This window comes from Chelonia mydas, chromosome 15 (assembly GCF_015237465.2).
Source record: "Chelonia mydas isolate rCheMyd1 chromosome 15, rCheMyd1.pri.v2, whole genome shotgun sequence".
Taxonomy (NCBI): domain Eukaryota; kingdom Metazoa; phylum Chordata; order Testudines; family Cheloniidae; genus Chelonia; species Chelonia mydas.
The window spans coordinates 9325503-9338249 of NC_057856.1; the positions used below are offsets into that span (position 1 = coordinate 9325503).

Below are 12747 nucleotides of genomic sequence, written 5' to 3' on the forward strand. Positions count from 1 at the left end.
AGAGGTACTATATAAAGTAAAAAGCATGGTAAATGTACAGATTTTTAGAACACAGCTAAGGTGGGCATGGTAAGCAACACGGAATAACTCTGCTGCTGGCTGTGTGCATTATTCATTAATGGAATTTAAAATTTTTACTAAAGCTAATGTTAAAAAATTATATAATACACAGGTTAAGAAAAGAGTGTCTGTACACCTGAGTATAGTGCTCAGATTATCCACAAATATAAAAAGTTTGTTTTAAAAGTCATAAGATGCATATAGTACACAACCAGCAATAACCCAAAATTAAGTGAATAAAATTAACCATACAGTTTAGATATTAGCATCCAAGAATTTGGGTACATCACTCATGAAAAGTTTCAGAGTAGCAGCCGTGTTAGTCTTATCCTCAAAAAGAACAGGAGTACTTGTGGCACCTTGGGGACTAAATTTTATTTGAGCATGAAAAGTTATACAGAGTGTTGGTTTTGGAAAGCAAATATATCAATGAGTGAAGATTGTCCCTCAGTAATTGACAATTTAGGGTAGGTTGCCCAATAGAAAATACAATCCATCAGGGAAGTATTTCAGTTACTTTCCCGACTGCGCCTCTCATCGGACTACAGTGCAAATATGGCAGGGAAGGTTATGTCAGCAGAGCAGGAAATGACTTCTAATGACTAAACCAATGCCGATATTTGTCTACCAAACTTGAGTTAATACATTGTCTGACATTCTGAGAGAGATCTTTGCCACAGCCTGAGAACAGTGCTATAAGACCTTTTGTCTTCAGAGAGGGACCAACGCCACAGAATCGCTATAGGAAGTAAAAGCAGCGGGCTATTTCACAGCAGCATAATTAAGATGTGTAACAATTTTTTTGTATTAATTTATATAGCACAAATCACTAATGGCAGCCAAATGCATTGAGCACAGATGAAACCCCTCCCGCCCCCCAATTAAATAAACTACGCTCAAGTGACAGCATTCCAAATGCCACAATCTAAATTCATTTATTGGCACCCATCACCTTAGCAACTGAATGCCTCCTATCCTATCATCCACATGCCATAACACACACGTTAATATCAAGTGAGAGAAGCTGTCAAAACAAACATCCGCAAACACCAGCCAAATGTTGAAGAAAATCAATAGGCTTTGCACAGTAACCAGTGTATTCTTCTGAAGATTGTTCTAGATCTGCCAAAGCAGGCACAGACACAGCATACCCATCACACAAACTTTTAGAATGGCATAACCAGTGTGAATAAAGAACACAACTGCATGCAAATTAATTTGAAGCACATTTTAAGTGCCAATCAAAAACTTGTGCCATTATCAAAATGCCACTCAACTATAAGTCATATACGTGCCTTCTAGTACTTAAGAACCACTCAAGACATGCCAGCTTGTAAATAGATCTTATTTGTTTTTAGACATGTTTGTCTCTGGAGGTTTTGGGTTGTTGTTTTTTTAATCTATTCAGCTGCTGGTGTTGGAGGCTCTTTTAATTGACTGCAATAATTTTTAGGATTGAGCAGATACATTTTGTAGCTGCTAAGACAAACCCATCACATAGGTTCAATATTTCTAGTTCAACGATGAAGAGTTTGTAGATTTAATTCTGTAAATAAATGATACTGGATGTGTTCAACAGAAGTATTAGAAGACTGATGTAAAATATAACAGGGTTTGCCGTCAATGCAATGTGAAATGGATTTCTAACAGATAAGGGATTTAGCTACCATTTAAAATGCCTTTGTTTCAGAGAGACCCAAAGATTGGTACTTGAGTATTGTCTCTCATCTCTACACCTGTATTCAAAACCAGCCCAGGTCAGTGGTAACTGAAAGTTATCACCATGATGTCTTTTCAATGACATACAGCACCTCAAGTGAGCTTGCAGGTCCTCAGCGTACTTCCTAGCAGAACTCACTAAGATATCAAAACCAAACCGACTGTAATCACTGGCACTAGTCTGCTCCCATGTTGGCATCCTTGGCAAATAGATCAGAGACTAAGTAGGTGGTGGAGAATCAGCCACCCTCTCTGGTTCAGGTGACTCCCTCCAGGTCAGGATGGCGGGGGAGGCACTTTGGCATGGGATGGCCTGGGGGAACTTGCACTGCTGTAACTCACGCTAGACTTGTTGTGTTGACAGGAAACCCTGCTCTGGGCTAGAAGTTAGCAGGCTTGGCTTAGCAGTGGTTTTGCCCCCTCCACAGCCAGCCAAATGGAGTCAGCCTGAATGTTTAAAACAGTACAAAAACTGGCTCAGAAAGCACGGTTTGAACCCAAGTGTGGACAGGGACTATATGCCCATTACCCCAAACTGGCAGGTTTCCTTTCCTGCCAAGTCAGTTCCTCTCATTGCTTAGTAAAAGCTTATCTTAAGCCACCTCTAATTCAACTCTTTCACTTTTGAAATGAAACTGGTGTTTCATTTCAACAACCTCGCCCCCGCCCTTCAGCTTCCTATCTGTTCAAAGCATCACCGGTTTTAAAAGCTGTTGTGACAGGTCAGCAGACGCTCGGAGCCTTTAGTCTGACAGCTGTTCGCTGGCCTTGTGAAGTGAGTTGGTGGTTTCAATCCTCCTTCCAAGAGCAGGTATCCCCCTCACAAAAACCAACCCCACAATGTGCACTCGTGGCAGGCTCAGCAGAGGCCAATGAGACAACTACCCTCTCACCATCAGCAGGTCCAGGCTGAGGCCCGCTAGCAGGGGTCCAGCATGCTGCAATACTGTATGCGTTTTGCCTGGGCTATACCCATTCTGGGGACAGAGGGAGTCCATCTGCAGAGCATCTTTCCATAAACACAGTGTTTTGTTTGGGAAAAAAGAGATTACTAATGCTGCCACAGTGCTCATGGCTACTAAAATGTAGCAAACACAAGCCTCCTTCCTCCCACCCCACCCCCAAGTTTTGGGGAACAAAGATAAATTGCACCGTGTTTTCAAAATTGCAAAATTTTCTGTGATGCCTCTTCAAGACTAATGACCCTGAAACAATGGTTAGAACATTTTATTCAGTCAGTGTTCTGATAGCAGAGGAAAAGTTATCAGACTGTGGAGTTTTCTAGGCCAGTACATTGCAACAGACTGACTGATTCCAGAAAGCTCAGCTACTTTGGTGAAAGCAATATTGGAAGGGGCATTTCTCATGTTGCAGAACTTAAAATGGAAACTTTCTATGCGTCTCTCCTCATGCCAATCAACTAAAATGAACTAGAAGTCTTAAGCCACGCTGCCAAAGAGAGAAACAAACAGGAACTGATGGAGACCAGTGCCTTTACCTTTTACCTTCTCTAAGCACCCATGTGGGTATCAAAACCACATAATGTTGTGTGTCCCTGCACAGAATGAGGAGACAGAAATCACATCCAATTCTCCTAATGAGTGGAAAATGTTAATTCTGCCTTGGTGAATATTCCTGTGACGTTTCTTGGAATGGCACTTGCTACCTCACAGGAAGCTTTCAGTGCCTCACAGGATCAAAAACCATATGAACAAAATCAGGGCGGTATGAAAAGAACCTGTAAGGGGAGTCAGCAGCCACCCCGTCCGTGCAAAGCCTCTTCGACCACAAAGAAAGATTCACGCTCACAATGAGATAACTGTAGGAGCTAAAAATAACCAGCCAGCTGCAATTCCCACCTTATGTAGCTGGGCAGAAATGCTTCGTTTCTCCCCCACACACTTCCTTCTTCGTTGCAACATCAGAAGCTCAACTTGGTGCTTACATGCCACAAAGTCCTGCCTAGAATTTCAAGTCACTCCCCAGGAGCGACATAAAATCAACCTTTGGGAACAAGGGGTCAAACTCAGACTCACTCACCTCCAGTTTTACTTTTAATTTCAAGATATTTTAATTGATCAAACAAAACAGGAAGGGTGAAATATGTGGGGTTTATTTTATGCTACCCAGATGTTGTATTTAAACTCTACCTAACACAAACACTTGCTGGGCAAGCCTCCTTCAGCTGCTCTACTTACACAGAATGCTATCTCCGCTGACCAGATGTGATAACAAGCCATGTGCATTGAGATTTCAGGTCTCTGAAGCAGGAACAGAATATCCTGAAGCCAAACTGCACCTACATGTGCATACAAAGGAAGACAATGCATCAAAATATTATGGCGGGGTCCCACCCTCATCTGGAACACAGGGGTGCAAAGCAAGGATGCCTGCTTTCTCAGGAACTGGTCCAAGACAGCAGGACAAACTCACCATGGAACTAAAGACTGTCACAAACCTCACCACCTTCCACTCCAAATGCAAAGTGTACTTCTCTGATCTGCCTTCTTGAACACACACAGATAGCAGTATGCATGTATAAAAAAAACACCACAACGCTACACACACACAGCTCTCCTACTTGGGCCAGGATGAGAAAGAATGAATCATTATGACATACAGTCACACACTATGTAGTACTGGAAGGTGTTCAGATACTACGGTGATGAGGGCAGTATAAGTACAGAAGAACAATATAGGTCCTACTAAGTAATAGATCATTGATCCAGAGGAAAATGAAGCATCACCCACTGGGCCCTGAAGCCTAGACAAGACACACCTCACTATTCAAGATAAGAGTAACTGAAATCTGCCTCATTTAGCAGTAAATGGACCCTTTGGGCTCCTGGCAAATTTTCAGTCTGGGCTTTTAATTGGGCAAAGTGTGAACACCAGGTTCTGAATCCCTGGCTTAATGAAAGCATCTCTGTCCAACCTGGACAGGACCACTAGTGACAGAAAGGGAAGAGAGGGAAGGAAAGCCATCTGTTGCACTAAGTCTAAATTGCGCAATAGTTTAGTTCTTTCATTTAATCCTTTGCCAGTGGGAGGTACGTTCTGCCTTTACACCCCCTTCTACTAACATAGCTAGCATGCACTGGTGGTTCCGCTACGTTAGCTGTCAGCACCAAGAAGTTCCTGCTGCCAGGCACCAAAGAAATAAATGATAATTTTTCACATACACTGTCTGACCTGTTTCTAAATAATCTATTGAGTTCCAGGAATACAAATTGCAGGATACAGAATCATATGTTTCATCTCAACATTCAGTGGTTCGGTTAAACTTTATTACATGTCCTTTAGCATTCATAAGCTTAAACAAAGAAGCCAGCAGCTTAAATTAAGGCAACCGGGAAGTCAATTTCAGAGATCATAAATATGAAAGTCTTCTAACTTCCTCTGTATACACCCTGGAGATTCTAACCCACAAGTTCACTGACAACAGCTGCAAATGTTCTTTGGATGAGGAAGCTTTGCCACTGGAAGCCAAATGTTCTTTAATTAAAGGTGTTTTATACTTTACACATCTCACCACATAAATTCCCTGGATGGCTTTGAAAGCCAAGTGTGCTTAGAAATGCCTGAAAATGTTTTACAGTATTGCCAACCAAAAAGTGTTCAAAATCATGAGACAGGCCTCCCAAAATTGCAATTAGTTTAGAAATCACAAGATTTTTTAAAAGTTTAACATTTCGGGGGCTCTGTTTCTTGTCGCCTTCTTTCTGCACCTTTTGGTTACACTCTGGTCACATTTTAAGCTTTGCTCCACAACTATGAGGGCCAGAAATTAATAGTAAAAGCTGAGATTCTCACCTAATCACATGCCTCAAGATCTGGGGCTTTAAGGAAAAAAACAATAAATATTGCAAGACTTGAAATAAAATGAAACTGGTTTGGTTTGCTTTCTGTCCTTCCCCAGTCATTACCAGAGGTTCATGTTCTGCAACACAAGTGAAAACAAATCTGTAAAGGACACAATCCAAATATATAGACCGTAAGCTCCTTGGGGCAGGGACATGTCTTCCTGTGTGTGGTGTACACCAAGCACGCTGTTAACACTTAAATATTTGTCAATCTCTACAAAACAGTCTCATTGTTTATGATGTACAGCTGGCAGCTTTACACTGGAATTCAAAATGGTCTATGTAAGATAGGTTTCAGAGTAGCAGCCGTGTTAGTCTGTATCCACAAAAAGAACAGGAGGACTTGTAGCACCTTAGAGACTAACAAATTTATTAGAGCATAAGCTTTTGTGGGCTAGAGCCCACTTCATCGGATGCATGGAATGGAACATATAGTAAGAAGATATACATACAGAGAAGGTGGAAGTTGCCATACAAACTGTAAGAGGCTAATTAATTAAGATCATCTATTATCAGCAGGAGAAAAAAAACTTTTGTAGTGATAATCAAGGTGGCCTATTTAGACAAAAAGAAAAGGAGGACTTGTGGCACCTTAGAGACTAACAAATTTATTTGAGCATACGCTTTCGTGAGCTACAGCTCACTTAAGCTTTCGTGAGCTGTAGCTCACGAAAGCTTATGCTCAAATAAATTTGTTAGTCTCTAAGGTGCCACAAGTCCTCCTTTTCTTTTTGCTGATACAGACTAACATGGCTGCTACTCTGAAACCTGACAAGAAGGTGTGACAATACCTAACTTAGGGAAATAGATTCAATGTGTGTTTTACTGAGTGGCCAGAGAGGTTGAAGTGTTCTCCTACCGTTTTTTGAATGTTATGATTCCTGATGTCAGATGTGTGTCCATTTATTCTTTTGCGTAGGGACTGTCCGGTTTGGCCAATGTACATGGCAGAGGGGCACTGCTGGCACATGATGGCATATATCACATTGGTAGATGTGCAGGTCAACGAGCCTTAATTAATTAGCCTCTTACAGTCTGTATGTCAACTTCCACCTTCTCTGTATCTATATGTGCGTGTGTGTGTGTATATATATGTGTGTGTATATATATATACACACACACACACACACACACACACACACACACACACACACACACACACACACACACCTTCTTGCTATATGTTCCATTCTGTGCATCCGATGAAGTGGGCTGTAGCCCACGAAAGCTTATGCTCTAATAAATTTGTTAGTCTCTAAGATGCCACAAGTACTCCTGTTCTTTTTATGTAAGATAGCTAAAGCCTCAAAATTTGATTCTGGAGCAAAGGTTTTCAAAACCTAACAAATGTTTGTTTGGAATTTTCAATTAACAGATTTTTGTTTGGATTTAAACCTTCCCCTGAAGTGTTCACAACCCCAATGCTGAAGCACTGAGCTAATGCATGAGAAATGGAGAGTGAAACTCGCTGGTTTACTCTCATTAAACTAAGCTGAATGGAGTGCAAAAAGCTAAGAAACAGCATAAAGATAAACTAATTTACTTGGGTTGCCATTTCACATGATGAATCACAACTCTCACAGTACTTGGTGTCCCCAACTCCTGGAATCAGGTGATGACATCAGAATATGAGCAGTTTAAAAATACAGTATCCTTCTTTCCAGCCCTCCTACTTACATAGAAAAAATGGAAAATGTGAAACCAGAAGGCTCAAAAACCTGAAAAGGGCAAATAAAAATAATCCAACATTTATTTTTAAAAATCTTATAATTTTTCAGGCTGTACTATGATTTTTTGGGGGGTGTGGGGGGCCTGAGTCATAATTTTTGACTACTACAGGCTGGCAACACTGGATTCTAAGAAATGTGTTTACCTGAACAACAAAATACACCTCTATATAGCATGCGACAGGAAAATTTTCAAACAAGTACATCAAAGAAAAAAAAGGGAGCTTGAGTTTGGAGTCTGTCACACACTGGAGGGGTTGCTTCACTTGATTTATTTATTTGATATTGTATGCTGGCATTTTAGTTTTCTGTGTAAAGAGTTTTAACGCTGTGCACCACTGACAATGTGGAAATAAATCCGATTGGTCAAAACAACATTTAAATAGATCCTGAGTGGGTGCATAGTATTGTTGGCCTGAAGGTGTTAAGGGTTCACTAGTGGCAGACCGTAACCATCACCGCGCTAAGTTGCCAAAATTCCCGGAGAAGGCTAGAACATGACCTGCATGCAAAACCAGCTGTGAAACAGAAATAAAGAGCTCAAGGCTTGCTGAGAAACACACCAAAATCTAATGCATATGCTTTAGTTCTCCACACTGCTGCAAACTCCAGCGCTACAGCAGTATGCCTGCATCAACCCAGGGTAACTGAAAGGGAAAGCCCCAAAGAGTTTTCATCCCAGCATTAACCCATTTGTTAAAAAAATAAGGATAACCAAGGCTTAACCTGTTTTTACCACTATTTGTGCCTTCATCACCATATAGCACCTTGTGTATTCCTGTTGCACCTTCTATCCAAGGATCTTAAGGTATTTTATCAATAGTATTTAGGCTTCCACATCCTGTGAGGTAGACATGTTTTAGGCATGTTTTATCCCCTTTTACAGATGGAGGAAAGGGAGACAGAAAGCCAGCACAGAGCTGATCTATGGCAGAGGCAGGCACAGAATGTAGCTCTCCTGGATTCCAGTGCTATCATTATTAGCCATAGGACTCTCTTTACAAAGATCTGGTTTTATCAATGGGATTTGAATACACTACTTCCTGAAACCTATGTGTGCAAACAGAGCTGACCTTAAGCATAAACAGAGCAAGTGTCATCTTGCAACCTTAGGGCTGATGCAAGCTGTGCAACTGGTAGCAGGTAGGGTTACCAGGTGTCTGGTTTTCGACCGGAATACCCAGTCGAAAAGGGACCCTGGTGACTTCGGTCAGCACTGCTGGCCTGTTCCCCAATCCACTAGGTGGATCAGCAGAGACTGCGGTGATTGTTGTTCTTCCTTTCCCCATGCTGGCCAGTGATGAGGCTAACTGAGTGAATGGCAGATTTGAGGCACGAAAGTGGCCAAACTGGGGGCAGCCGTGAACCTCTGAGGCGAGCAAATCCGCCCATAAGCGCTTCCTCCCAACCCATAAGCGCAGGACCCACCAAGGCAGGGGAGGAATTTTGTCACAGCTGCTAGCAAGAACTAAAAAGGTACCTAGGGCAGGTCTACACTACAGCAAGGATCGACGCTCTGAGATCGATCCACCAGCAGTCGATTTAGTGGGTCTAGTAAAGACCCGCCAAATCGACTGCAGATTGCTCTCCAGTCGACCCCTGTACTCTACCCCGCACGACGGGAAGAGTAAGGTAAGTTGACGGGAGATTTCCTCCCGTTGACCCCCCGCGGTAATGTGACCTAAGGTACGTCGACTCCAGCTATGTTATTCACTTACCGTGGTAGTGTAGACATAGCCCTAGTTCATGTTAATTAACTCCTCTTCAAACAACACTGCATTAATGTGACCAAGGTACCTTTTAGTTTATGCCTGCTGCAATCACACGGAACAGTCCTGGCGCAGCACGCCAACATCAGCTGCAATTCATGCCTTCATAGTCCAAACCAGGGGGTCATGCAGACAAGCCCTAAGTCACTGTATTATACCCAGTTTAATTTGGTGCGGTGGGGAGTCACAATCATTGGTTATAATACAAAAACCTCTCCCCAACCCTTTTACATAGTGGAATGATCTCTCAGCGTTGCCAATACCCAGTTTTATAGTGAGTAAGGCAATTTTGGCCCCTGCTGCTAGAGACTTTGTTAGAAGATCCAACTGAGATTAGGGCCTCATTGGGCCTCATTGTGCTAGGCACTGTACAAACATATTAAGACAGTTTCAACCCTCTGAGATCTTATAGTGTAAGGGAAAGTATAGTGGTGAGTTTGTGACATGGGAGGTAGAACTAAGGGCAAGTCTACAGGAAGATGTCTTTTTTGCACCCCTGAGCGACGTAAGTTACATCGACTTAAGCAGTAGTGTAGACCAGCCCTATGACCCACCAAATTGATCTCATAGGGAGGCTAAACATCCATATCCATTAGATGCTAACAATTTAGGGCACGTCTTCACTGGCAATAACAGAATACCATTTATTTAAATCTTTCTGGTGGTTTGCTACATTTTCAAATATAATTGATTTCAACTACAACACAGAATACAAAGTGCGCGGTGCTCACTTTATATTTATTTTTGATTACAAGTGTTTGAACTGGAAAAATACAAAAGAAATAGTATTTTTCAATTCACCTAATACAAGTACTGTAATGCAATCTCTATCATGAAAGTTGAACTTAGAATTAATTACAAAAATACTGCATTCAAAAATAAAACAATGTAAAATTTTAGAGCTTGCTAGTCCACTCAGTCCTACTTCTTGTTCAGCCAATCGCTCAGACAAACAAGTTTGTTTACATTTACAGGAGATAATGCTGCCCACTTCTTGTTTACAATGTCACCTGAAAGTGAGAACAGGCATTCTCCTGGCATTGTTGTAGCCGGTGTTGCAAGATATTTACTTGTCAGATGCGCACGCTTCAACCAACATTCCAGGGGACACATGTCCATGTTGGTGACTGGTTCTGCTCAAAAACCATCCAAAGCAGTGCGGACTGATGCACGTTCATTTTCATTATCTGAGTCAGATGCCACCAGAAGCAGGTTGATTTTCTTTTTTGGTGGTTTGGGTTCTGTAGTTTCCACATCAGAGCGTTCCTCTTTTAAGACTTCTGAAAGCATGCTCCCTACCTCGTCCCTCTCAGTTTTTGGAAGGCACTTCAGATTCTTAAATCTTGGGTCGAGTGCTGAAGTTATTTCTACAAATCTCACATTGTTACCTTCTTTGCATTTTGTCAAATATGCAGCAAAAGTGTTCTTAAAATGAACAAAAACGTGTATTGGGTCATCATCCGAGACTGCCATAACACGAAATATACGGCAGAATGTGGGTAAAACAGAGCAGGAGACGTCCAATTCTCCCCTAAGGGCTTTAATCACAATTTAATTAACGCATTATTTTTTTAACGAGCGTCTTCAGCATGGAACGATGTCCTCTGGAATGGTGGCTAAAGCATGAAGGGACATACGAATGTTTAGCATACCTGGCACATAAATACCTTGCAATGCTGGCTACAAAAGTGCCATGCAAATGCCTGTTCTCACTTTCTGGTGACATTGTAAATAAGAAGAGGGCAGCATTATCTCCTGAAAATGTAAACAAATTTGTTTGTCTTAGCGATTGGCTGAAGAAGTAGGACTGAGTGGACTTATAGCCTCTGATGTTTTACATTGTTTTGTTTTTGAGTGCAGTTATGTAACAAAAAAAAATCTACATTTGTAAGTTGCACTTTCAGGTCAAAGATACAGTACTTGTATAAGGTGAATTGAAAAATACTATTTCTTCTTATTTTTACAGTGCAAACATTTGTAATTACAACACAGAATACAATATATATGAAAATGTAAAAAAACATCCAAAATATTTCAGAAATTTCAATTGGTATTCTCTTGTTTAACAGTCCGATTAAAACTGTGATTAAAATTTTTTTATTGAGATTAATTTGAGTTAATCGCGTGAGCTAACTGCAATTAATCAACAGCCCTAATTTTTATTTAAATTAAATTCCTTTTTTGTTTAATAAATAAACTTATTTAAAATTAAACATGTAATGATGACAATCAATGTTAAGGCCTAAATTTGGTACAATCTATTAAGGTAATTTACATTAAATAAATATTCAAACAGTATGTGTTCCTTGCCAAAGTTTTAAAGAAAGGGAAAAAGAAAAGGAGTACTTGTGGCACCTTAGAGACTAACCAATTTATTTGAGCATAAGCTTTCGTGAGCTACAGCTCACTTCATCGGATGCATACTGTGGAAAGTTTAGAAGATCTTATTATATACACACAAAGCATGAAAAAATACCTCCTCCCACCCCACTCTCCTGCTGGTAATAGCTTATCTAAAGTGATCGCTCTCCTTACAATGTGTATGATAATCAAGGTGGGCCATTTCCAACACAAATCCAGGTTTTCTCACCCCTGCCCCCCGCCCCCCCACACAAACTCACTCTCCTGCTGAACTGGTGGAAGTTACTGGCTAAGTACCGTTCCTCAGACGTTTTGTCAACTGCTGGAAATGGCCCACCTTGATCATCACTACAAAAGGTCCCCCTCCCCCACTCTCCTACTGGTAATAGCTCACCTTAAGTGACCACTCTCGTTACAGTGTGTACGGTGACACTCATTGTTTCATGTTCTCTATGTATATAAATCTCCCCACTGTATTTTCCACTGAATGCATCCGATGAAGTGAGCTGTAGCTCACGAAAGCTTATGCTCAAATAAATTTCAGAGTAACAGCCTTGTTGTAAGGAGAGTGATCACTTTACATAAGCTATTACCAGCAGGAGAGTGGGGTGGGGGGGGGGGGGGGGGAGAAAACCTTTTGTAGTGATAAACACCCATTTTTTCATGATTTGTGTGTATAAAAACAAACATCTTCTGTATTTTCCCCCACATGCATCCGATGAAGTGAGCTGTAGCTCATGAAAGCTTATGCTCAAATAAATTGGTTAGTCTCTCGGTGCCACAAGTCCTCCTTTTCTTTTTGCGAATACAGACTAACATGGCTGCTACTCTGAAACTTGAAGAACATGGTGACCAGAAACAAATAATTTCACTAACTACAGATAATACTTCCTTTGTTTAGTAAATCATTTTTAAACGTAACATGTTCTGACAAACTTTTGTTATACATCCTGCACATTTAATGTAATTTAAGAAAGATTTAAATTGCTTTTGTGCATTTTAACTGAATTCCAATTTCCATCCAAATGCAGCTTGACAAAATCATGAGCAAAATAATCTTTTTTTCATTTGCAGATCCCTACAAAATTTTGAATGAAGGGAGGACCCTTTTGGATATCTTAGGCATAGTATGAAGACCCCCCAGGGTCTGCGAATCACAGGTTGAAAACCACTGTTCTAGTAAATGAGAAATGTATCATTCATCATTTTCTACCATATTAAAAATATATAAACATTTAGAATCTGAAT

At 40.9% G+C, this 12747-nt stretch overlaps 1 protein-coding gene across 5 annotated transcripts in view; it reads right to left on the reverse strand.

The window, feature by feature from the left end:
• Positions 1-12747, reverse strand: part of TAOK3 (TAO kinase 3) — a 141976-nt gene that overhangs the window by 119795 nt on the left and 9434 nt on the right. Inside the window, exon 2 of one of the 5 annotated variants that reach the window (XM_043529745.1) lies at positions 3978-4078. The exons of the other annotated variants lie outside the window; for them this stretch is intronic. The gene's annotated coding sequence lies outside the window, so the exon portion shown is untranslated. The remainder of the gene's footprint in view (positions 1-3977; positions 4079-12747) is intronic. 5 annotated transcript variants of the gene reach the window in all.